Raw genomic sequence first — 21,892 nt, forward strand, 5'->3', positions numbered from 1 at the left:
TGTTAGGGTTAGGGTTAGGGTTAGCATCAGCCCTAGGATAGTGTTAGGGTTAGGGTTAGCATCAGCCCTAGGATAGTGTTAGGGTTAGGGTTAGGGTTAGCATCAGCCCTAGGATAGTGTTAGGGTTAGGGTTAGGGTTAGCATCAGGCCTAGGATAGTGTTAGGGTTAGGGTTAGCATCAGCCCTAGGATAGTGTTAGGGTTAGGGTTAGGGTTAGTATCAGCCCTAGGATAGTGTTAGGGTTAGAGTTAGGGTTAGCATCAGCCCTAGGATAGTGTTAGGGTTAGGGTTAGGGTTAGCATCAGCCCGAGGATAGTGTTAGGGTTAGGGTTAGGGCTGGCATCAGCCCTAGGATACTGGTAGGGTTAGGGTTAGCATCAGCCCTAGAATAGTGTTAGGGTTAGGGTTAGGGTTAGCATCAGCGCTAGGATAGTATTAGGGTTAAAGTTAGGGTTAGCATCAGGCCTAGGATATTGTTAGGGTTAGGGTTAGGGTTATCATCCGGCCTAGGATAGTGTTAGTGTTAGGGTTAGCATCAGCTCTAGGATAGTGTTAGGGTCAGGGTTAGTGTTAGCATCAGCCCTAGGATAGTGTTAGGGCTAGGGTTAGCATCAGCCCTAGGATAGTGTTAGGGTTAGGGTTAGGGTTATCATCTGGCCTAGCATAGTGTTAGTGTTAGGGTTAGCATCAGCCCTAGGATAGTGTTAGGGTTCGGGTTAGGGTTAGGGTTAGCATCAGCCCTAGAATAGTGTTAGTGTTAGGATTAGGGTCAGCAACAGCCCTAGGATAGTGTTAGGGTTAGGGTTAGGGATAGCATCAGCCCTAGGATAGTGTTAGGGATAGGGGTAAGGTTAGCATCAGCCCTAGGATAGTGTTAGGGTTAGGGTTAGGGTTAGCATCAGGCCTAGGATAGTGTTAGGGTTAGGGTTAGCATCAGCCTTAGGATAGTGTTAGTGTTAGGGTTAGGGTTAGCATCAGCCCTAGGAGAGTGTTAGGGTTAGGGTTAGCATCAGCCCTAGGATAGTGTTAGGGTTAGCGTTAGGGTTAGTATCAGCCCTAGGATAGTGTTAGGGTTAGAGTTAGGGTTAGCATCAGCCCTAGGATAGTGTTAGGGTTAGGGTTAGGGTTAGCATCAGCCCGAGGATAGTGTTAGGGTTAGGGTTAGGACTGCCATCAGCCCTAGGATACTGTTAGGTTTAGGGTTAGCATCAGCCCTAGGATAGTGTTAGGGTTAGGGTTAGGGTTAGCATCAACCCTAGGATAGTGTTAGGGTTAGGGTTAGGGTTATCATCCGGCCTAGGATAGTGTTACGGTTAGGGTTAGCATCAGCTCTAGGATAGTGTTAGGGTTAGGGTTAGTGTTAGCATCAGCCCTAGGATAGTGTTAGGGCTAGGGTTAGCATCAGCCCTAGGATAGTGTTAGGGTTAGGGTTAGGGTTATCATCTGGCCTAGCATAGTGTTAGTGTTAGGGTTAGCATCAGCTCTAGGATAGTGTTAGGGTTAGGGTTAGGGTTAGGGTTAGCATCAGCCCTAGAATAGTGTTAGTGTTAGGATTAGGGTCAGCAACAGCCCTAGGATAGTGTTAGGGTTAGGGTTAGGGATAGCATCAGCCCTAGGATAGTGTTAGGGATAGGGGTAGGGTTAGCATCAGCCCTAGGATAGTGTTAGGGTTAGGGTTAGGGTTACCATCAGGCCTAGGATAGTGTTAGGGTTAGGGTTATCATCAGCCATAGGATAGTGTTAGTGTTAGGGTTAGGGTTAGCATCAGCCCTAGGATAGTGTTAGGGTTAGGGTTAGCATCAGCACTAGGATAGTGTTAGGGTTAGGGTTAGGGTTAGTATCAGCCCTAGGATAGTGTTAGGGTTAGAGTTAGGGTTAGCATCAGCCCTAGGATAGTGTTAGGGTTAGGGTTAGGGTTAGCATCAGCCCGAGGATAGTGTTAGGGTTAGGGTTAGCATCAGCCCTAGGATAGTGTTAGGGTTAGGGTTATGGTTAGCATCAGCGCTAGGATAGTGTTAGGGTTAGGGTTAGGGTTAGCATCAGGCCGAGGATAGTGTTAGGGTTAGGGTTAGCATCAGCCTTAGGATACTGTTAGGGTTAGGGTTAGGGTTAGCATCAGCCCTAGGATAGTGTTAGGGTTAGGGTTAGCATCAGCCCTAGGATAGTGTTAGGGTTAGGGTTATGGTTAGCATCAGCCCTAGGATAGTGTTAGGGTTAGGGTTAGCATCTGCCCTAGGATAGTGTTAGGTTTAGGGTTAGGGTTAGCATCAGCCCGAGTATAGTGTTAGGGTTAGGGTTAGACTCAGCCCTAGGATACTGTTAGGGTTATTGTTAGGGTTAGCATCAGCCCTAGGATAGTGTTAGGGTTAGGGTTAGCATCAGCCCTAGGAGAGTGTTAGGGTTAGGGTTAGGGTTAGCATCAGCCCTAGGATAGTGTTAGGGTTAGGGTTAGCATCAGCCCTAGGATAATGTTATGGTTAGGGTGATGGTTAGCATCAGGCCTAGGATAGTGTTAGGGTTAGGGTTAGGGTTAGCATCAGCCCTACGATAGTGTTAGGGTTAGGGTTAGACTCAGCCCTAGGATACTGTTAGGGTTATTGTTAGGGTTAGCATCAGCCCTAGGATAGTGTTAGGGTTAGGGTTAGCATCAGCCCTAGAGAGTGTTAGGGTTAGGGTTAGGGTTAGCATCAGCCCTAGGATAGTGTTAGAGTTAGGGTTAGCATCAGCCCTAGGATAGTGTTAGGGTTAGGGTTAGGGTTAGCATCAGCCCTAGGATAGTGTTAGGGTTAGGGTTAGCATCAGCCCTAGGATAGTGTTAGGGTTAGGGTTAGGGTTAGCATCAGCCCTAGGATAGTGTTAGGGTTAGGGTTAGGGTTAGCATCAGGCCTAGGATAGTGTTAGGGTTAGGGATAGCATCAGCCCTAGGATAGTGTTAGGGTTAGGGTTAGGGTTAGTATCAGCCCTAGGATAGTGTTAGGGTTAGAGTTAGGGTTAGCATCAGCCCTAGGATAGTGTTAGGGTTAGGGTTAGGGTTAGCATCAGCCCGAGGATAGTGTTAGGGTTAGGGTTAGGGCTGGCATCAGCCCTAGGATACTGGTAGGGTTAGGGTTAGCATCAGCCCTAGAATAGTGTTAGGGTTAGGGTTAGGGTTAGCATCAGCGCTAGGATAGTATTAGGGTTAAAGTTAGGGTTAGCATCAGGCCTAGGATATTGTTAGGGTTAGGGTTAGGGTTATCATCCGGCCTAGGATAGTGTTAGTGTTAGGGTTAGCATCAGCTCTAGGATAGTGTTAGGGTCAGGGTTAGTGTTAGCATCAGCCCTAGGATAGTGTTAGGGCTAGGGTTAGCATCAGCCCTAGGATAGTGTTAGGGTTAGGGTTAGGGTTATCATCTGGCCTAGCATAGTGTTAGTGTTAGGGTTAGCATCAGCCCTAGGATAGTGTTAGGGTTCGGGTTAGGTTTAGGGTTAGCATCAGCCCTAGGATAGTGTTAGGGTTAGGGTTAGGGTTAGCATCAACCCTAGGATAGTGTTAGGGTTAGGGTTAGGGTTATCATCCGGCCTAGGAGAGTGGTAGGGTTAGGGTTAGCATCAGCTCTAGGATAGTGTTAGGGTTAGGGTTAGTGTTAGCACCAGCCCTAGGATAGTGTTAGGGCTAGGGTTAGCATCAGCCCTAGGATAGTGTTAGGGTTAGGGTTAGGGTTATCATCTGGCCTAGCATAGTGTTAGTGTTAGGGTTAGCATCAGCTCTAGGATAGTGTTAGGGTTAGGGTTAGGGTTAGCATCAGGCCTAGGATAGTGTTAGGGTTAGGGTTAGCATCAGCCATACGATAGTGTTAGTGTTAGGGTTAGGGTTAGCATCAGCCCTAGGATAGTGTTAGGTTTAGGGTTAGCATCAGCCCTAGGATAGTGTTAGGGTTAGGGTTAGGGTTAGTATCAGCCCTAGGATAGTGTTAGGGTTAGAGTTAGGGTTAGCATCAGCCCTAGGATAGTGTTAGGGTTAGGGTTAGGGTTAGCATCAGCCCGAGGATAGTGTTAGGGTTAGGGTTAGGGCTGGCATCAGCCCTAGGATACTGGTAGGGTTAAGGTTAGCATCAGCCCTAGAATAGTGTTAGGGTTAGGGTTAGGGTTAGCATCAGCGCTAGGATAGTGTTAGGGTTAGGGTTAGGGTTAGCATCAGGACTAGGATAGTGTTAGGGTTAGGGTTAGCATCAGCCTTAGGATACTGTTAGGGTTAGGGTTAGGGTTAGCATCAGCCCTAGGATAGTGTTAGGGTTAGGGTTAGCATCAGCCCTAGGATAGTGTTAGGGTTAGGGTTAGGGTTAGCATCAGGATAGGATAGTGTTAGGGTGAGGGTTAGCATCAGCCTTAGGATAGTGTTAGTGTTAGGGTTAGGGTTAGCATCAGCCCTAGGATAGTGTTAGCGTTAGGTTTAGCATCAGACCTAGGATAGTGCTAGGGTTAGTGTTAGGGTTAGCATCAGCCCTAGGATACTGTTATGGTTAGAGATAGCATCAACCCTAGGATAGTTTTAGGGTTAGGGTTAGGGTTAGCATCAGCCCTAGGATAGTGTTAGGGTTAGGGTTAGGGTTAGCATCAGGCCTGGGATAGTGTTAGGGTTAGGGTTAGCATCAGCCTTAGGATAGTGTTAGGGTTAGGGTTAGGGTTCGCATCAGCCCTAGGATAATGATATTGTTAGGGTTATGGTTAGCATAAGCTCTAGGATAGTGTTATTGTTAGTGTTAGCCTCAGCCCTAGGAGAGTGTTACTGTTAGGGTTAGCATCAGCCCTAGGATAGTGTTAGGGTTATGGTTAGGGTTAGGGTTAGCATCAGCCCTAGGATAGTGTTAGGGTTAGTGTTAGGATTAGCAACAGCCCTAGGATAGTGTTAGGGTTAGGGTTAGGGATAACATCAGCCCTAGGATAGTGTTAGGGTTAGGGTTAGGGTTAGCATCAGCACTAGGATAGTGTTAGAGTTACGGTTAGAGTTAGCATCAGCCCTAGGATAGTGTTAGCGTTAGGGTTAGCATCAGCCCTAGGATAGTGTTAGGGTTAGGGTTAGGGTTAGTATCAGCCCTAGGATAGTGTTAGGATTAGGGTTAGGTTTAGCATCAGCCCTAGGATAGTGTTAGGATTAGGGTTAGGTTTAGCATCACAACTAGGATAGTGTTAGGGTTAGGGTTAGGGCTAGCATCAGCCATAGGATAGTGTTAGGGTTAGGGTTAGGGTTAGGGTTAGCATCAGGCCTAGGATAGTGTTAGGGTTAGGGTTAGCATCAGCCTTAGGATACTGTTAGGGTTAGGGTTAGGGTTAGCATCAGCCCTAGGATAGTGTTAGGGTTAGGGTTAGTATCAGCCCTAGGATAATGTTAGGGTTAGGGTTATGGTTAGCATCAGCCCTACGATAGTGTTAGGGTTAGGGTTAACATCAGCCCTAAGATAGTGTCAGGTTTAGGGTTAGGGTTAGCATCATCCCTAGGATAGTGTTAGGGTTAGGGTTAGACTCAGCCCTAGGATACTGTTAGGGTTATTGTTAGGGTTAGCATCAGCCCTAGGATAGTGTTATGGTTAGGGTTAGCATCAACCCTAGGAGAGTGTTAGGGTTAGGGTTAGGGTTAGCATCAGCCCTAGGATAGTGTTAGGGTTAGGGTTAGCATCAGCCCTAGGATAATCTTATGGTTAGGGTGATGGTTAGCATGAGCCCTAGGATAGTGTTAGGGTTAGGGTTAGACTCAGCCCTAGGATACTGTTAGGGTTATTGTTAGGGTTATCATCAGCCCTAGGATAGTGTTAGGGTTAGGGTTAGCATCAGCCCTAGGAGAGTGTTAGGGTTAGGGTTAGGGTTAGCATCAGCCCTAGGATAGTGTTAGGGTTAGGGTTCGCATCAGCCCTAGGATAATGATATGGTTAGGGTTATGGTTAGCATAAGCTCTAGGATAGTGTTATTGTTAGTGTTAGCCTCAGCCCTAGGAGAGTGTTACTGTTACGGTTAGCATCAGCCCTAGGATAGTGTTAGGGTTAGGGTTAGGGTTAGCAACAGCCCTAGGATAGTGTTAGGGTTAGGGTTAGGGATAACATCAGCCCTAGGATAGTGTTAGGGTTAGGGTTAGGGTTAGCATCAGCACTAGGATAGTGTTAGTGTTAGGGTTAGGGTTAGCATCAGCCCTAGGATACTGTTAGGGTTAGGGTTAGCATCAGCCCTAGGATAGTGTTAGGGTTAGGGTTAGGGCTGGCATCAGCCCTAGGATACTGGTAGGGTTAAGGTTAGCATCAGCCCTAGAATAGTGTTAGGGTTAGGGTTAGGGTTAGCATCAGCGCTAGGATAGTGTTAGGGTTAGGGTTAGGGTTAGCATCAGGCCTAGGATAGTGTTAGGGTTAGGGTTAGCATCAGCCTTAGGATACTGTTAGGGTTAGGGTTAGGGTTAGCATCAGCCCTAGGATAGTGTTAGGGTTAGGGTTAGCATCAGCCCTAGGATAGTGTTAGGGTTAGGGTTAGGGTTAGCATCAGGATAGGATAGTGTTAGGGTGAGGGTTAGCATCAGCCTTAGGATAGTGTTAGTGTTAGGGTTAGGGTTAGCATCAGCCCTAGGATAGTGTTAGCGTTAGGTTTAGCATCAGACCTAGGATAGTGCTAGGGTTAGTGTTAGGGTTAGCATCAGCCCTAGGATACTGTTATGGTTAGAGATAGCATCAACCCTAGGATAGTTTTAGGGTTAGGGTTAGGGTTAGCATCAGCCCTAGGATAGTGTTAGGGTTAGGGTTAGGGTTCGTATCAGCCCTAGGATAATGATATTGTTAGGGTTATGGTTAGCATAAGCTCTAGGATAGTGTTATTGTTAGTGTTAGCCTCAGCCCTAGGAGAGTGTTACTGTTAGGGTTAGCATCAGCCCTAGGATAGTGTTAGGGTTATGGTTAGGGTTAGGGTTAGCATCAGCCCTAGGATAGTGTTAGGGTTAGTGTTAGGATTAGCAACAGCCCTAGGATAGTGTTAGGGTTAGGGTTAGCATCAGCCCTAGGATAGTGTTAGGGTTAGGGTTAGGGTTAGCATCAGCCCTAGGATAGTGTTAGGGTTAGGGTTAGGGTTAGCATCAGGCCTAGGATAGTGTTAGGGTTAGGGTTAGCATCAGCCCTAGGATAGTGTTAGGGTTAGGGTTAGGGTTAGTATCAGCCCTAGGATAGTGTTAGGGTTAGGGTTAGGGTTAGCATCAGCCCGAGGATAGTGTTAGGGTTAGGGTTAGGGCTGGCATCAGCCCTAGGATACTGGTAGGGTTAGGGTTAGCATCAGCCCTAGAATAGTGTTAGGGTTAGGGTTAGGGTTAGCATCAGCGCTAGTATAGTATTAGGGTTAAAGGTAGGGTTAGCATCAGGCCTAGGATATTGTTAGGGTTAGGGTTAGGGTTATCATCCGGCCTAGGATAGTGTTAGTGTTAGGGTTAGCATCAGCTCTAGGATAGTGTTAGGGTCAGGGTTAGTGTTAGCATCAGCCCTAGGATAGTGTTAGGGCTAGGGTTAGCATCAGCCCTAGGATAGTGTTAGGGTTAGGGTTAGGGTTATCATCTGGCCTAGCATAGTGTTAGTGTTAGGGTTAGCATCAGCCCTAGGATAGTGTTAGGGTTAGGGTTAGGGTTAGATTTAGCATCAGCCCTAGAATAGTGTTAGTGTTAGGATTAGGGTCAGCAACAGCCCTAGGATAGTGTTAGGGTTAGGGTTAGGGATAGCATAAGCCCTAGGATAGTGTTAGGGATAGGGGTAAGGTTAGCATCAGCCCTAGGATAGTGTTAGGTTTAGGGTTAGGGTTAGCATCAGGCCTAGGATAGTGTTAGGGTTAGGGTTAGCATCAGCCTTAGGATAGTGTTATTGTTAGGGTTAGGGTTAGCATCAGCCCTAGGAGAGTGTTAGGGTTAGGGTTAGCATCAGCCCTAGGATAGTGTTAGGGTTAGCGTTAGGGTTAGTATCAGCCCTAGGATAGTGTTAGGGTTAGAGTTAGGGTTAGCATCAGCCCTAGGATAGTGTTAGGGTTAGGGTTAGGGTTAGCATCAGCCCGAGGATAGTGTTAGGGTTAGGGTTAGGGCTGCCATCAGCCCTAGGATACTGTTAGGTTTAGGGTTAGCATCAGCCCTAGGATAGTGTTAGTGTTAGGGTTAGGGTTAGCATCAGCCCTAGGATAGTGTTAGGGTTAGGGTTAGCATCAGCACTAGGATAGTGTTAGGGTTAGGGTTAGGGTTAGTATCAGCCCTAGGATAGTGTTAGGGTTAGAGTTAGGGTTAGCATCAGCCCTAGGATAGTGTTAGGGTTAGGGTTAGGGTTAGCATCAGCCCGAGGATAGTGTTAGGGTTAGGGTTAGGGCTGGCATCAGCCCTAGGATACTGGTAGGGTTAGGGTTAGCATCAGCCCTAGAATAGTGTTAGGGCTAGGGTTAGGGTTAGCATCAGCGCTAGGATAGTGTTAGGGTTAGGGTTAGGGTTAGCATCAGGCCGAGGATAGTGTTAGGGTTAGGGTTAGCATCAGCCTTAGGATACTGTTAGGGTTAGGGTTAGGGTTAGCATCAGCCCTAGGATAGTGTTAGGGTTAGGGTTAGCATCAGCCCTAGGATAGTGTTAGGGTTAGGGTTATGGTTAGCATCAGCCCTAGGATAATGTTAGGGTTAGGGTTAGCATCAGCCCTAATATAGTGCTAGGGTTAGGGTTAGGGTTAGCATCAGGTCTAGGATAGTGTTAGGGTTAGGGTTAGCATCAGCCTTAGGATAGTGTTAGGGTTAGGGTTAGGGTTAGCATCAGCCCTAGGATAGTGTTATGGTTAGGGTTAGCATCTGCCCTAGGATAGTGTTAGGTTTAGGGTTAGGGTTAGCATCAGCCCGAGGATAGTGTTAGGGTTAGGGTTAGACTCAGCCCTAGGATACTGTTAGGGTTATTGTTAGGGTTAGCATCAGCCCTAGGATAGTGTTAGGGTTAGGGTTAGCATCAGCCCTAGGAGAGTGTTAGGGTTAGGGTTAGGGTTAGCATCAGCCCTAGGATAGTGTTAGGGTTAGGGTTAGCATCAGCCCTAGGATAATGTTATGGTTAGGGTGATGGTTAGCATCAGGCCTAGGATAGTGTTAGGGTTAGGGTTAGGGTTAGCATCAGCCCTAGGATAGTGTTAGGGTTAGGGTTAGACTCAGCCCTAGGATACTGTTAGGGTTATTGTTAGGGTTAGCATCAGCCCTAGGATAGTGTTAGGGTTAGGGTTAGCATCAGCCCTAGAGAGTGTTAGGGTTAGGGTTAGGGTTAGCATCAGCCCTAGGATAGTGTTAGGGTTAGGGTTAGCATCAGCCCTAGGATAGTGTTAGGGTTAGGGTTAGGGTTAGCATCAGCCCTAGGATAGTGTTAGGGTTAGGGTTAGCATCAGCCCTAGGATAGTGTTAGGGTTAGGGTTAGGGTTAGCATCAGCCCTAGGATAGTGTTAGGGTTAGGGTTAGGGTTAGCATCAGGCCTAGGATAGTGTTAGGGTTAGGGTTAGCATCAGCCCTAGGATAGTGTTAGGGTTAGGGTTAGGGTTAGTATCAGCCCTAGGATAGTGTTAGGGTTAGAGTTAGGGTTAGCATCAGCCCTAGGATAGTGTTAGGGTTAGGGTTAGGGTTAGCATCAGCCCGAGGATAGTGTTAGGGTTAGGGTTAGGGCTGGCATCAGCCCTAGGATACTGGTAGGGTTAGGGTTAGCATCAGCCCTAGAATAGTGTTAGGGTTAGGGTTAGGGTTAGCATCAGCGCTAGAATAGTGTTAGGGTTAAAGTTAGGGTTAGCATCAGGCCTAGGATAGTGTTAGGGTTAGGGTTAGGGTTATCATCCGGCCTAGGATAGTGTTAGGGTTAGGGTTAGCATCACCTCTAGGATAGTGTTAGGGTTAGGGTTAGTGTTAGCATCAGCCCTAGGATAGTGTTAGGGCTAGGGTTAGCATCAGCCCTTGGATAGTGTTAGGGTTAGTGTTAGGGTTATCATCTGGCCTAGCATAGTGTTAGTGTTAGGGTTAGCATCAGCCCTAGGATAGTGTTAGGGTTAGGGTTAGGGTTAGGGTTAGCATCAGCCCTAGAATAGTGTTAGTGTTAGGATTAGGGTCAGCAACAGCCCTAGGATAGTGTTAGGGTTAGGGTTAGGGATAGCATCAGCCCTAGGATAGTGTTAGGGATAGGGGTAGGGTTAGCATCAGCCCTAGGATAGTGTTAGGGTTAGGGTTAGGGTTAGCATCAGGCCTGGGATAGTGTTAGGGTTAGGGTTAGCATCAGCCTTAGGATAGTGTTAGGGTTAGGGTTAGGGTTCGCATCAGCCCTAGGATAATGATATTGTTAGGGTTATGGTTAGCATAAGCTCTAGGATAGTGTTATTGTTAGTGTTAGCCTCAGCCCTAGGAGAGTGTTACTGTTAGGGTTAGCATCAGCCCTAGGATAGTGTTAGGGTTATGGTTAGGGATAGGGTTAGCATCAGCCCTAGGATAGTGTTAGGGTTAGTGTTAGGATTAGCAACAGCCCTAGGATAGTGTTAGGGTTAGGGTTAGGGATAACATCAGCCCTAGGATAGTGTTAGGGTTAGGGTTAGGGTTAGCATCAGCACTAGGATAGTGTTAGAGTTACGGTTAGAGTTAGCATGAGCCCTAGGATAGTGTTAGGGTTAGGGTTAGCATCAGCCCTAGGATAGTGTTAGGGTTAGGGTTAGGGTTAGTATCAGCCCTAGGATAGTGTTAGGATTAGGGTTAGGTTTAGCATCAGCCCTAGGATAGTGTTAGGATTAGGGTTAGGTTTAGCATCACAACTCGGATAGTGTTAGGGTTAGGGTTAGGGCTAGCATCAGCCATAGGATAGTGTTAGGGTTAGGGTTAGGGTTAGGGTTAGCATCAGGCCTAGGATAGTGTTAGGGTTAGGGTTAGCATCAGCCTTAGGATACTGTTAGGGTTAGGGTTAGGGTTAGCATCAGCCCTAGGATAGTGTTAGGGTTAGGGTTAGTATCAGCCCTAGGATAATGTTAGGGTTAGGGTTATGGTTAGCATCAGCCCTACGATAGTGTTAGGGTTAGGGTTAACATCAGCCCTAAGATAGTGTCAGGTTTAGGGTTAGGGTTAGCATCATCCCTAGGATAGTGTTAGGGTTAGGGTTAGACTCAGCCCTAGGATACTGTTAGGGTTATTGTTAGGGTTAGCATCAGCCCTAGGATAGTGTTATGGTTAGGGTTAGCATCAACCCTAGGAGAGTGTTAGGGTTAGGGTTAGGGTTAGCATCAGCCCTAGGATAGTGTTAGGGTTAGGGTTAGCATCAGCCCTAGGATAATCTTATGGTTAGGGTGATGGTTAGCATGAGCCCTAGGATAGTGTTAGGGTTAGGATTAGGGTTAGCATCAGCCCTAGGATAGTGTTAGGGTTAGGGTTAGACTCAGCCCTAGGATACTGTTAGGGTTATTGTTAGGGTTATCATCAGCCCTAGGATAGTGTTAGGGTTAGGGTTAGCATCAGCCCTAGGAGAGTGTTAGGGTTAGGGTTCGCATCAGCCCTACGATAATGATATGGTTAGGGTTATGGTTAGCATAAGCTCTAGGATAGTGTTATTGTTAGTGTTAGCCTCAGCCCTAGGAGAGTGTTACTGTTACGGTTAGCATCAGCCCTAGGATAGTGTTAGGGTTAGGGTTAGGGTTAGCAACAGCCCTAGGATAGTGTTAGGGTTAGGGTTAGGGATAACATCAGCCCTAGGATAGTGTTAGGGTTAGGGTTAGGGTTAGCATCAGCACTAGGATAGTGTTAGTGTTAGGGTTAGGGTTAGCATCAGCCCTAGGATACTGTTAGGGTTAGGGTTAGCATCAGCCCTAGGATAGTGTTAGGGTTAGGGTTAGGGCTGGCATCAGCCCTAGGATACTGGTTGGGTTAAGGTTAGCATCAGCCCTAGAATAGTGTTAGGGTTAGGGTTAGGGTTAGCATCAGCGCTAGGATAGTGTTAGGGTTAGGGTTAGGGTTAGCATCAGGCCTAGGATAGTGTTAGGGTTAGGGTTAGCATCAGCCTTAGGATACTGTTAGGGTTAGGGTTAGGGTTAGCATCAGCCCTAGGATAGTGTTAGGGTTAGGGTTAGCATCAGCCCTAGGATAGTGTTAGGGTTAGGGTTAGGGTTAGCATCAGGATAGGATAGTGTTAGGGTGAGGGTTAGCATCAGCCTTAGGATAGTGTTAGTGTTAGGGTTAGGGTTAGCATCAGCCCTAGGATAGTGTTAGCGTTAGGTTTAGCATCAGACCTAGGATAGTGCTAGGGTTAGTGTTAGGGTTAGCATCAGCCCTAGGATACTGTTATGGTTAGAGATAGCATCAACCCTAGGATAGTTTTAGGGTTAGGGTTAGGGTTAGCATCAGCCCTAGGATAGTGTTAGGGTTAGGGTTAGGGTTAGCATCAGGCCTGGGATAGTGTTAGGGTTAGGGTTAGCATCAGCCTTAGGATAGTGTTAGGGTTAGGGTTAGGGTTCGCATCAGCCCTAGGATAATGATATTGTTAGGGTTATGGTTAGCATAAGCTCTAGGATAGTGTTATTGTTAGTGTTAGCCTCAGCCCTAGGAGAGTGTTACTGTTAGGGTTAGCATCAGCCCTAGGATAGTGTTAGGGTTATGGTTAGGGTTAGGGTTAGCATCAGCCCTAGGATAGTGTTAGGGTTAGTGTTAGGATTAGCAACAGCCCTAGGATAGTGTTAGGGTTAGGGTTAGGGATAACATCAGCCCTAGGATAGTGTTAGGGTTAGGGTTAGGGTTAGCATCAGCACTAGGATAGTGTTAGAGTTACGGTTAGAGTTAGCATCAGCCCTAGGATAGTGTTAGGGTTAGGGTTAGCATCAGCCCTAGGATAGTGTTAGGGTTAGGGTTAGGGTTAGTATCAGCCCTAGGATAGTGTTAGGATTAGGGTTAGGTTTAGCATCAGCCCTAGGATAGTGTTAGGATTAGGGTTAGGTTTAGCATCACAACTAGGATAGTGTTAGGGTTAGGGTTAGGGCTAGCATCAGCCATGGGATAGTGTTAGGGTTAGGGTTAGGGTTAGGGTTAGCATCAGGCCTAGGATAGTGTTAGGGTTAGGGTTAGCATCAGCCTTAGGATACTGTTAGGGTTAGGGTTAGGGTTAGCATCAGCCCTAGGATAGTGTTAGGGTTAGGGTTAGTATCAGCCCTAGGATAATGTTAGGGTTAGGGTTATGGTTAGCATCAGCCCTACGATAGTGTTAGGGTTAGGGTTAACATCAGCCCTAAGATAGTGTCAGGTTTAGGGTTAGGGTTAGCATCATCCCTAGGATAGTGTTAGGGTTAGGGTTAGACTCAGCCCTAGGATACTGTTAGGGTTATTGTTAGGGTTAGCATCAGCCCTAGGATAGTGTTATGGTTAGGGTTAGCATCAACCCTAGGAGAGTGTTAGGGTTAGGGTTAGGGTTAGCATCAGCCCTAGGATAGTGTTAGGGTTAGGGTTAGCATCAGCCCTAGGATAATCTTATGGTTAGGGTGATGGTTAGCATGAGCCCTAGGATAGTGTTAGGGTTAGGATTAGGGTTAGCATAAGCCCTAGGATAGTGTTAGGGTTAGGGTTAGACTCAGCCCTAGGATACTGTTAGGGTTATTGTTAGGGTTATCATCAGCCCTAGGATAGTGTTAGGGTTAGGGTTAGCATCAGTCCTAGGAGAGTGTTAGGGTTAGGGTTAGGGTTAGCATCAGCCCTAGGATAGTGTTAGGGTTAGGGTTCGCATCAGCCCTAGGATAATGATATGGTTAGGGTTATGGTTAGCATAAGCTCTAGGATAGTGTTATTGTTAGTGTTAGCCTCAGCCCTAGGAGAGTGTTACTGTTACGGTTAGCATCAGCCCTAGGATAGTGTTATGGTTAGGGTTGGGGTTAGGGTTAGCATCAGCCCTAGGATAGTGTTAGGGTTAGGGTTAGGGTTAGCAACAGCCCTAGGATAGTGTTAGGGTTAGGGTTAGGGATAACATCAGCCCTAGGATAGTGTTAGGGTTAGGGTTAGGGTTAGCATCAGCACTAGGATAGTGTTAGTGTTAGGGTTAGGGTTAGCATCAGCCCTAGGATACTGTTAGGGTTAGGGTTAGCATCAGCCCTAGGATAGTGTTAGGGTTAGGGTTAGGGCTGGCATCAGCCCTAGGATACTGGTAGGGTTAAGGTTAGCATCAGCCCTAGAATAGTGTTAGGGTTAGGGTTAGGGTTAGCATCAGCGCTAGGATAGTGTTAGGGTTAGGGTTAGGGTTAGCATCAGGCCTAGGATAGTGTTAGGGTTAGGGTTAGCATCAGCCTTAGGATACTGTTAGGGTTAGGGTTAGGGTTAGCATCAGCCCTAGGATAGTGTTAGGGTTAGGGTTAGCATCAGCCCTAGGATAGTGTTAGGGTTAGGGTTAGGGTTAGCATCAGGATAGGATAGTGTTAGGGTGAGGGTTAGCATCAGCCTTAGGATAGTGTTAGTGTTAGGGTTAGGGTTAGCATCAGCCCTAGGATAGTGTTAGCGTTAGGTTTAGCATCAGACCTAGGATAGTGCTAGGGTTAGTGTTAGGGTTAGCATCAGCCCTAGGATACTGTTATGGTTAGAGATAGCATCAACCCTAGGATAGTTTTAGGGTTAGGGTTAGGGTTAGCATCAGCCCTAGGATAGTGTTAGGGTTAGGGTTAGGGTTAGCATCAGGCCTGGGATAGTGTTAGGGTTAGGGTTAGCATCAGCCTTAGGATAGTGTTAGGGTTAGGGTTAGGGTTCGCATCAGCCCTAGGATAATGATATTGTTAGGGTTATGGTTAGCATAAGCTCTAGGATAGTGTTATTGTTAGTGTTAGCCTCAGCCCTAGGAGAGTGTTACTGTTAGGGTTAGCATCAGCCCTAGGATAGTGTTAGGGTTATGGTTAGGGTTAGGGTTAGCATCAGCCCTAGGATAGTGTTAGGGTTAGTGTTAGGATTAGCAACAGCCCTAGGATAGTGTTAGGGTTAGGGTTAGGGATAACATCAGCCCTAGGATAGTGTTAGGGTTAGGGTTAGGGTTAGCATCAGCACTAGGATAGTGTTAGAGTTACGGTTAGAGTTAGCATCAGCCCTAGGATAGTGTTAGGGTTAGGGTTAGCATCAGCCCTAGGATAGTGTTAGGGTTAGGGTTAGGGTTAGTATCAGCCCTAGGATAGTGTTAGGATTAGGGTTAGGTTTAGCATCAGCCCTAGGATAGTGTTAGGATTAGGGTTAGGTTTAGCATCACAACTAGGATAGTGTTAGGGTTAGGGTTAGGGCTAGCATCAGCCATAGGATAGTGTTAGGGTTAGGGTTAGGGTTAGGGTTAGCATCAGGCCTAGGATAGTGTTAGGGTTAGGGTTAGCATCAGCCTTAGGATACTGTTAGTGTTAGGGTTACGGTTAGCATCAGCCCTAGGATAGTGTTAGGGTTAGGGTTAGTATCAGCCCTAGGATAATGTTAGGGTTAGGGTTATGGTTAGCATCAGCCCTACGATAGTGTTAGGGTTAGGGTTAACATCAGCCCTAAGATAGTGTCAGGTTTAGGGTTAGGGTTAGCATCATCCCTAGGATAGTGTTAGGGTTAGGGTTAGACTCAGCCCTAGGATACTGTTAGGGTTATTGTTAGGGTTAGCATCAGCCCTAGGATAGTGTTATGGTTAGGGTTAGCATCAACCCAAGGAGAGTGTTAGGGTTAGGGTTAGGGTTAGCATCAGCCCTAGGATAGTGTTAGGGTTAGGGTTAGCATCAGCCCTAGGATAATCTTATGGTTAGGGTGATGGTTAGCATGAGCCCTAGGATAGTGTTAGGGTTAGGATTAGGGTTAGCATAAGCCCTAGGATAGTGTTAGGGTTAGGGTTAGACTCAGCCCTAGGATACTGTTAGGGTTATTGTTAGGGTTATCATCAGCCCTAGGATAGTGTTAGGGTTAGGGTTAGCATCAGTCCTAGGAGAGTGTTAGGGTTAGGGTTAGGGTTAGCATCAGCCCTAGGATAGTGTTAGGGTTAGGGTTCGCATCAGCCCTAGGATAATGATATGGTTAGGGTTATGGTTAGCATAAGCTCTAGGATAGTGTTATTGTTAGTGTTAGCCTCAGCCCTAGGAGAGTGTTACTGTTACGGTTAGCATCAGCCCTAGGATAGTGTTATGGTTAGGGTTGGGGTTAGGGTTAGCATCAGCCCTAGGATAGTGTTAGGGTTAGGGTTAGGGTTAGCAACAGCCCTAGGATAGTGTTAGGGTTAGGGTTAGGGATAACATCAGCCCTAGGATAGTGTTAGGGTTAGGGTTAGGGTTAGCATCAGCACTAGGATAGTGTTAGTGTTAGGGTTAGGGTTAGCATCAGCCCTAGGATACTGTTAGGGTTAGGGTTAGCATCAGCCCTAGGATAGTGTTAGGGTTAGGGTTAGGGCTGGCATCAGCCCTAGGATACTGGTAGGGTTAAGGTTAGCATCAGCCCTAGAATAGTGTTAGGGTTAGGGTTAGGGTTAGCATCAGCGCTAGGATAGTGTTAGGGTTAGGGTTAGGGTTAGCATCAGGCCTAGGATAGTGTTAGGGTTAGGGTTAGCATCAGCCTTAGGATACTGTTAGGGTTAGGGTTAGGGTTAGCATCAGCCCTAGGATAGTGTTAGGGTTAGGGTTAGCATCAGCCCTAGGATAGTGTTAGGGTTAGGGTTAGGGTTAGCATCAGGATAGGATAGTGTTAGGGTGAGGGTTAGCATCAGCCTTAGGATAGTGTTAGTGTTAGGGTTAGGGTTAGCATCAGCCCTAGGATAGTGTTAGCGTTAGGTTTAGCATCAGACCTAGGATAGTGCTAGGGTTAGTGTTAGGGTTAGCATCAGCCCTAGGATACTGTTATGGTTAGAGATAGCATCAACCCTAGGATAGTTTTAGGGTTAGGGTTAGGGTTAGCATCAGCCCTAGGATAGTGTTAGGGTTAGGGTTAGGGTTAGCATCAGGCCTGGGATAGTGTTAGGGTTAGGGTTAGCATCAGCCTTAGGATAGTGTTAGGGTTAGGGTTAGGGTTCGCATCAGCCCTAGGATAATGATATTGTTAGGGTTATGGTTAGCATAAGCTCTAGGATAGTGTTATTGTTAGTGTTAGCCTCAGCCCTAGGAGAGTGTTACTGTTAGGGTTAGCATCAGCCCTAGGATAGTGTTAGGGTTATGGTTAGGGTTAGGGTTAGCATCAGCCCTAGGATAGTGTTAGGGTTAGTGTTAGGATTAGCAACAGCCCTAGGATAGTGTTAGGGTTAGGGTTAGGGATAACATCAGCCCTAGGATAGTGTTAGGGTTAGGGTTAGGGTTAGCATCAGCACTAGGATAGTGTTAGAGTTACGGTTAGAGTTAGCATCAGCCCTAGGATAGTGTTAGGGTTAGGGTTAGCATCAGCCCTAGGATAGTGTTAGGGTTAGGGTTAGGGTTAGTATCAGCCCTAGGATAGTGTTAGGATTAGGGTTAGGTTTAGCATCAGCCCTAGGATAGTGTTAGGATTAGGGTTAGGTTTAGCATCACAACTAGGATAGTGTTAGGGTTAGGGTTAGGGCTAGCATCAGCCATAGGATAGTGTTAGGGTTAGGGTTAGGGTTAGGGTTAGCATCAGGCCTAGGATAGTGTTAGGGTTAGGGTTAGCATCAGCCTTAGGATACTGTTAGTGTTAGGGTTACGGTTAGCATCAGCCCTAGGATAGTGTTAGGGTTAGGGTTAGTATCAGCCCTAGGATAATGTTAGGGTTAGGGTTATGGTTAGCATCAGCCCTACGATAGTGTTAGGGTTAGGGTTAACATCAGCCCTAAGATAGTGTCAGGTTTAGGGTTAGGGTTAGCATCATCCCTAGGATAGTGTTAGGGTTAGGGTTAGACTCAGCCCTAGGATACTGTTAGGGTTATTGTTAGGGTTAGCATCAGCCCTAGGATAGTGTTATGGTTAGGGTTAGCATCAACCCAAGGAGAGTGTTAGGGTTAGGGTTAGGGTTAGCATCAGCCCTAGGATAGTGTTAGGGTTAGGGTTAGCATCAGCCCTAGGATAATCTTATGGTTAGGGTTATGGTTAGCATGAGCCCTAGGATAGTGTTAGGGTTAGGATTAGGGTTAGCATCAGCCCTAGGATAGTGTTAGGGTTAGGGTTAGACTCAGCCCTAGGATACTGTTAGGGTTATTGTTAGGGTTATCATCAGCCCTAGGATAGTGTTAGGGTTAGGGTTAGCATCAGCCCTAGGAGAGTGTTAGGGTTAGGGTTAGGGTTAGCATCAGCCCTAGGATAGTGTTAGGGTTAGGGTTCGCATCAGCCCTAGGATAATGATATGGTTAGGGTTATGGTTAGCATAAGCTCTAGCATAGTGTTATTGTTAGTGTTAGCCTCAGCCCTAGGAGAGTGTTACTGTTACGGTTAGCTTCAGCCCTAGGATAGTGTTAGGGTTAGGGTTGGGGTTAGGCTTAGCATCAGCCCTAGGATAGTGTTAGGGTTAGGGTTAGGGTTAGCAACAGCCCTAGGATAGTGTTAGGGTTAGGGTTAGGGATAACATCAGCCCTAGGATAGTGTTAGGGTTAGGGTTAGGGTTAGCATCAGCACTAGGATAGTGTTAGTGTTAGGGTTAGGGTTAGCATCAGCCCTAGGATACTGTTAGGGTTAGGGTTAGCATCAGCCCTAGGATAGTGTTAGGGTTAGGGTTAGGGTTAGTATCAGCCCTAGGATAGTGTTAGGATTAGGGTTAGGTTTAGCATCAGCCCTAGGATAGTGTTAGGGTTAGGGTTAGGGCTAGCATCAGCCATAGGATAGTGTTAGCGTTAGGGTTAGCATCAGCCCTAGGATAGTGTTAGGGTTAGGGTTAGGGTTAGCATCAGCCCTAGGATAGTGTTAGGGTTAGGGTAAGTATCAGCCCTAGGATAATGTTAGGGTTAGGGTTATGGTTAGCATCAGCCCTAGGATAGTGTTAGGGTTAGGGTTAGCATCAGCCCTAAGATAGTGTTAGGTTTAGGGTTCGGGTTAGCATCATCCCTAGGATAGTGTTAGGGTTAGGGTTAGAGTCAGCCCTAGGATACTGTTAGGGTTATTGTTAGGGTTAGCATCAGCCCTAGGATAGTGTTATGGTTAGGGTTAGCATCAGCCCTAGGAGAGTGTTAGGGTTAGGGTTAGGGTTAGCATCAGCCCTAGGATAGTGTTAGGGTTAGGGTTAGCATCAGCCCTAGGATAATCTTATGGTTAGGGTGATGGTTAGCATGAGCCCTAGGATAGTGTTAGGGTTAGGATTAGGGTTAGCATCAGCCCTAGGATAGTGTTAGGGTTAGGGTTAGACTCAGCCCTAGGATACTGTTAGGGTTATTGTTAGGGTTAGCATCATCCCTAGGATAGTGTTAGGGTTAGGGTTAGCTTCAGCCCTAGGAGAGTGTTAGGGTTAGGGTTAGGGTTAGCATCAGCCCTAGGATAGTGTTAGGGTTAGGGTTCGCATCAGCCCTAGGATAATGATATGGTTAGGGTTATGGTTAGCATAAGCTCTAGGATAGTGTTATTGTTAGTGTTAGCCTCAGCCCTAGGAGAGTGTTACTGTTACGGTTAGCATCAGCCCTAGGATAGTGTTAGGGTTAGGGTTGGGGATAGGGTTAGCATCAGCCCTAGGATAGTGTTAGGGTTAGGGTTAGGGTTAGCAACAGCCCTAGGATAGTGTTAGGGTTAGGGTTAGGGATAACATCAGCCCTAGGATAGTGTTAGGGTTAGGGTTAGGGTTAGCATCAGCACTAGGACAGTGTTAGTGTTAGGGTTAGGGTTAGCATCAGCCCTAGGATACTGTTAGGGTTAGGGTTAGCATCAGCCCTAGGATAGTGTTAGGGTTAGGGTTAGGGTTAGTATCAGCCCTAGGATAGTGTTAGGATTAGGGTTAGGGTTAGCATCAGCCCTAGGATAGTGTTAGGGTTAGGGTTAGGGCTAGCATCAGCCATAGGATAGTGTTAGCGTTAGGGTTAGCATCAGCCCTAAGATAGTGTTAGGGTTAGGTTAGGGTTAGCATCAGCCCTAGGATAGTGTTAGGGTTAGGGTTAGCATTAGCCTTAGGATAGTGTCAGGGTTAGGGTTAGGGTTAGCATCAGCCCTAGGATAGAGTTAGGGTTAGGGTTAGCATCAGCCCTAGGATAGTGTTAGGGTTAGGGTTAGGGTCAGCATCATCCCTAGGATAGTGTTAGGGTTAGGGTTAGCATCAGCCCTAGGATAGTGTTATGGTTATTGTTACGGTTAGCATCAGCCCTAGGATAGTGTTAGGGTTAGGGTTACCATCAGACATAGGATAGTGTTAGGGTTAGGGTTAGGGTTAGCATCAGCCCTAGGATAGTGTTAGGGTTAGGGTTAGCGTTAGCATCAGCCCTAGGATAGTGTTAGTGTTAGGGTTAGGGTTAGCATCAACCCTAGGATAGTGTTAGGTTTAGGGTTAGTGTTAGCATCAGCCCTAGGATAGTGTTAGGGTTAGGGTTAGCCTCAGCTCTAGGATAGTGTTAGGGTTAGGGTTAGCCTCAGCCCTAGAATAGTGTTAGAGTTAGTGTTAGGTTTAGCATCAGCCCTAGGATAGGGTTAGGGTTAGGGTTAGCATCAGCCCTAGGATAGTGTTAGGGTTAGGGTTAGGGTTAGCATCAGCCCTAGGATAGTGTTAGGGTTAGGGTTAGGGTTAGCATCAGCCCTAGGATAGTGCTAGGGTTAGGGTTAGGGTTAGCATCAGCATTAGGATAGTGTTAGGGTTAGGGTTAGCATCAGCCCTAGTATAGTGTTAGCGTTAGTGTTAGGGTTATCATCAGGCCTAGGATAGTGTTAGTTTTAGGGTTAGCATCAGCCCTAGGATAGTGTTAGGGTTAGGGTTAGGGTAAACATCAGCCCTAGGATAGTGTTAGGGTTAGAGTTAGCATCAGCCCTAGGATAGTGTTAGGGTTAGGGTTAGGGTAAGCATCAGCCCTAGGATAGTGTTAGGGTTAGGGTTAGCATCAGCCTTAGGATACTGTTAGGGTTAGGGTTAGGGTTAGCATCAGCCCTAGGATAGTGTTTCGGTTAGGGTTAGCATCAGCCCTAGGATAGTGTTAGGGTTAGGGTTAGGGTTAGGATCAGCCCTAGGATAGTGTTAGGGTTAGGGTTAGGGTTAGGATCAGCCCTAGGATAGTGTTAGAGTTAGGGTTAGGGTTAGCATGAACCCTAGGATAGTGTTAGGGTTAGGGTTAGGGTTAGCATCAGCCCTAGGATAGTGTTAGGGTTAGGGTTAGCATCAGCCCTAGGATAGTGTTAGGGTTAGGGTTAGGGTAAGCATCAGCCCTAGGATAGTGTTAGGGTTAGGGTTAGCATCAGCCCTAGGATACTGTTAGGGTTAGGGTTAGGGTTAGCATCAGCCCTAGGATAGTGTTAGGGTTAGGGTTAGCATCAGACATAGGATAGTGTTAGGGGTGAGGTTACGGTTAGCATCAGCCCTAGGATAGTGTTAGGGTTAGGGTTAGGGTTAGCATCAGCCCTAGGATAGTGTTAGGGTTAGGGTTAGGGTTAGCATCAACCCTAGGATAGTGTTAGGGTTAGGGTTAGGGTTATCATCCGGCCTAGGATAGTGTTATGGTTAGGGTTAGCATCAGCTCTAGGATAGTGTTAGGGTTAGGGTTAGTGTTAGCATCAGCCCTAGGATAGTGTTAGGGCTAGGGTTAGCATCAGCCCTAGGATAGTGTTAGGGTTAGGGTTAGGGTTATCATCTGGCCTAGCATAGTGTTAGTGTTAGGGTTAGCATCAGCCCTAGGATAGTGTTAGGGTTAGGGTTAGGGTTAGGGTTAGCATCAGCCCTAGAATAGTGTTATTGTTAGGATTAGGGTCAGCAACAGCCCTAGGAGAGTGTTAGGGTTAGGGTTAGGGATAGCATCAGCCCTAGGATAGTGTTAGGGATAGGGGTAGGGTTAGCATCAGCCCTAGGATAGTGTTAGGGT

The sequence above is a fragment of the Lemur catta genome, chromosome 21 (assembly GCF_020740605.2).
Source record: "Lemur catta isolate mLemCat1 chromosome 21, mLemCat1.pri, whole genome shotgun sequence".
Lineage (NCBI taxonomy): Eukaryota > Metazoa > Chordata > Mammalia > Primates > Lemuridae > Lemur > Lemur catta.